We start from the raw sequence: 4,618 nt of genomic DNA, 5'->3' as shown, positions 1-4,618 counted from the left end.
GCAGACTGAGGCTCAGTGAAATCGTTTGTCCAAGTTCTCACAGCAAAAGAAGAGGTCTTGGTTTTATTCAGTTTAGAGATCACGAGCAATCTTTAATTCTGTGAAAAATGACTATATAAATTTATTCAAGTGTATTAAAATATATACAATGTTTACCATCCTGAAACAACTGAAAGCTCTCATACACATAAAAATAACTCTATAATATTAACTTTTTAAAACTGCTTGTTAACATAGCTAAGAAAAGTTTGGCTAGGATTGTTATTCAGTCATCTGATATTACAGAGTGCTAGTAATGGGTCAGAACTGTTCTAGGCATTAGGGATGCAGCGGTGAGCAAGTGAGATGCTAATGCTGCTTTCATGGAGACTACCGCCTAGGGAGAGAGCTGGCCTTCAATAAATAATGACTAAAATTGCACTCTGATAAAGACTGGGAGGGGAATCAGAGGACCCATGATGTTAGAACTTTCAATTGTGAGTAAAAGTCTGACTAAAATTGGCTTATAGAAAACGAAAGTGTTTAATGGCTCATATATTAAAAGATTAGGAAAACCCAATGTTCAGGCACAACTAGACTTGGGGTTCAGGTGATGTCTTCAGCTTTTGGGGTGTCTCTCTGTCTCTCAGCCCTGCTTCTACTTTCTTAGTGTCAGCATGAAGCAAACTTTGCGTTACTTCAAAGCTTTAGGATATTAACACCATAAACCAGCCCAGTGAAAGAGTTTACTTACCCAACAGTACAAAAAGACATTGTAGAATGGAATAGATATGTCTTGGCATTCATTGACCTGACTTTAAATACATGATCATCTCAGGAACACCAGTATGGATGGGCGGAGGGAAATGTGCTCATCCAGTTGGCATATCAGGATTTAAGGTGACTGTCATCTTGCCAAATAGCAATGAATATGGTGAAATGAACAGCTGACTGCAAATCAGTTAAGGTAAATACTAATAGTTGTTGCCGTAGAAATGATGAGGAAATGAAACAATCCCATTATCCAAATATTATTTTGGAACTCCTGATATTGAATAGATCATTAGACTTCTTTTCCTCTCTCTTTCTTCCTCTCCACCTATTACCCTTTAATTTTTCAGATTTGATCACCCCATTAATGGTATAGGCATACAATTCTTAACAAAATACAACCAGATAAAAAATTCAAGGTCAATCATAATTGATATTCTGATTACTGTGATGCATTATTTTAAAAAGATGTCTGATTGGAACACCAAAATAAGCTAATTTAACCAATATACATACATGCAAAAATTATTAGTTAATAACTGACTAATAAGTATGTTAGGGCTCTTGTACTTAATTATATTTCTGATTAAACTTCATAAGAGAATTTCAATAAGTTAAAATATAATAATTTCTTAAATTACACATCTGAAAATATTTATGATTTTTAAAAGGATTTTTGCAGTTAGAAGGGAATATTAGATCTATGAAATTTGAAATTATCTATTTTATCATTTAGAATAGTAAAATAATGGCGGAAACAACCTAAATGTACAATAGGAAATTATTAAATATATAAGGTCTACCAGAAAGTTCTGTCCATTTTTGGAATAAAACAAAATACAAATTTTTCTTACCGTCAATAAACTTTATTAAGTAATATAATTGCCATTATTATTAATGATTTCTTGCCAGCATGAGGGCAATTTGTATATCCCATTTTTGAAAAATGTTTTATCTTTTGATGCGAAAAATTGAACCAGTGCTTATTTGATATCTTCTTTATTTTTGAATTTTTTGCCCTTCAAAAAATTTTGTAAGGACAAAAACAAGTGATAATCGGAGGGTGCTAAGTCCGGGGAATATGGTGGACGCAACAGACATGCTTCTGTAGCATTTCTTCCTTGTTGAAATTCTTAAAAATTACAGTGGCGTAAATGAACTTTATCAGTAGCCATGGGTACACTATGGCTTCACACACAAGACTAATGTGAATCAACTTTGTTTTAGTTAATTTGCTGCGTCAGTATGTATACATTAAGTGATAAAAATAGAGAGGCACACATGTGCCAAATAAACATGTGCTTACGTGTCGAAACTTGTGATAGAAACGGACAGAACTTTCCGGTAGATCTTATATATGTGTAATGTTATATATGTAAAAATTTATAAATATGCCAAAATCAGTAGTTTGGAGGGGAAATGATACAAATAATGGTTATAAGCACAGTATAAAATTATGTACACATAAAAAGAAATTACTAGAAAGAAGTGCATTACTGATAACTGATAAAATTTTTGGTACTTTCTACATTTTTAAAATTTTTATAGTATTTTTAGATAGCTAAATAGGAGTTCTTTCAAATATACAGGAAAATGGAATACTTTTTTAAAATAACTTTTTGAACAGCAAGAATGGAGGAGAAAAATGAACCTGGACAGTTGGGAAAAATAGAAAGCAAATAATTATATGGTAGATTTAAACAACAACAACAACAAAACAACTACATTCAATATAAATGGAGTCTATTCAACTTAAAGATGTAAATTGTCAGTCAAGATATCTAGTTCTTATAAAAATACTAGGTTGCTAAAAGTAAAAGAATGCCCGGAAATGTACTATGCAAACATAACCAAAAGAAAGCTGTACTGAGTTATGTTAATTTAACTTAAATATTACCAATTAATAACAGCCAAGTCCCAATTAAAAAGTTTCAGTGCACCAGGAAGATATAACAAGTTTGTGAGTACATCATAACATGGACTCAAATCATAGACAACAAAGAAGGTGGGGCCACAATAGTGGCATAGGAGAACGCTATGAGCTTTCCTCCTAGAAACACACCAAATGTACATCTACATTTAGTACAGTTTCTCCTGAGAGACAACTGAGGGCTGATTGAATGGCTTCTGCACAAAAAGGAGAGAGACCACATAGAAAAGGTTAGAAAGCTGCCAGAGCTCTCCCAAGATTTGAGGAGCGGGTAAACATCCTTGTTTATGGCTTCCTTCCATCTGAATAGAGTGAGCTCTATCTAGGGGCCCTGGCTGATGAACCGACAAGGCTACGGTAGCACTTCCTCCATTTGGAGCCAACTCCAGCACACACAACCAAATCAGCAGGACATTACTGCACCCACATACATTCTCGGCCACATATTTCCCCAGCTTGCTCCAGCAGAACCAGCTGGCTGCCTGAACAAGTGTGCACTGGACTGGCCTACCTGACCCCTTCCGGCTGCTGTCGGGGTAAACAATAAGCTGCCTGGCATATGTGGGCAAATCAGGCTGCCCAGCTGAGAACTGATGCTCCAGCCCAGCTATTGCCTGAGCACCATCCCCCACCCACTCCAAATAGCTCATCAAACCCAACCAGCACAAAGTTGACACAGAGGTCACTTCTACACAAGGCCACTTTTTCAAGACTGGTAGAGATATCTATTTTATTTAATTCATAGAAACAAATACAGAGAGTAAAACAAAATGAAAAGATGGAGGAATATGCTGCAAATAAAGGGATAAGAAAATAATCCAGAAAAAATTAACCCTAAAAAAATGAAATAAGTAATTTGCCTGATAAAGAATTCAAAAAAATGGTCATAAGAATGCTCAGTTAACCTCAGAGTACATTAGAGGAACTCAGAGAGAACCTCAATAAATAAAATATGGGAAAAAAAACAACAGCAGAATATTTCTTTTTTTATTTTTTTTTATTTATTTATTTATTTATTTATTTATTTATTTATTTTGTATTTTTCTGAAGTTGGAAACGGGGAGGCAGTCAGACAGACTCCCACATGCGCCCGACCGGGATCCACCCGGCACGCCCACCAGGGGGCGATGCTCTGCCCATCTGGGGCGTCACTCTGTTGTGACCAGAGCCTCTCTAGGGCCTGAGGCAGAGGCCATGGAGCCATCCTCAGCACCCGGGCCAACTTTGCTCCAGTGGAGCCTTGGCTGCGGGAGGGGAAGAGAGAGACAGAGAGGAAGGAGAGGGGGAGGGGTGGAGAAGCAGATGGGCGCTTCTTCTGTGTGCCCTGGCCGGGAATTGAACCCGGGACTCCTGCATGACAGACCAACGCTCTACCACTGAGCCAACTGGCCAGGGCCAACAGCAGAATATTTCATCCAAAAACTACAGAATAAATATTTTTTCAAGTGCATATGGAAAATTCTCCACAACTGATCACATATTAGGCCAAAAATCAAATCTCAAATTCAAAATGATTGAAATCATATTTGACAATTTTTATGATTATAATGTTATAAAACTGAAACTATAGGAAGAAAATGAAAAAATACAAACTTATAGAGACTAAAGTATGTCCTACAAAACAACCAGTGGATGAAAGTGGAAATCAAAAAATACCCTAAAACTCTGGCCAATTAGTTCAGTGGACGGAGCATCGGCCAGTTATATGGATGTCCCAGGATCAATACCTGGTCAGCACACACATGAGAAGTGACCATCTTCTTTCCTTCCCTCTCTCTGTCTCTCTTCCCCTCCAAGCTAATGCATCATTCGTTCAAGCATAGGCCCCAGGCACTGAGGATAGTTCAGTTGGTCCAAGTTTAGCCTCATGTGCTAAAAACAGCTCGGTGGACTAGAACATGAGCCCCAGATAGGAGTTGTGGAGTGGATCCCACTGGA

The 4,618-nt window shown here is 37.1% G+C and overlaps 1 non-coding gene across 1 annotated transcript; it reads right to left on the bottom strand.

The window, feature by feature from the left end:
* Positions 1–4,000: 4,000 nt before the first annotated feature.
* Positions 4,001–4,076, bottom strand: TRNAD-GUC (transfer RNA aspartic acid (anticodon GUC)). Its single transcript has one exon. It is a non-coding gene; the product is annotated as a tRNA-Asp (tRNA).
* Positions 4,077–4,618: the final 542 nt, after the last annotated feature.

Source organism: Saccopteryx bilineata, chromosome 2, assembly GCF_036850765.1.
Source record: "Saccopteryx bilineata isolate mSacBil1 chromosome 2, mSacBil1_pri_phased_curated, whole genome shotgun sequence".
Classification (NCBI taxonomy): Eukaryota; Metazoa; Chordata; class Mammalia; order Chiroptera; family Emballonuridae; genus Saccopteryx; species Saccopteryx bilineata.
Note: the sequence above shows the minus strand (reverse complement) of the source record. Positions and strands in the feature narration are given on the sequence as shown.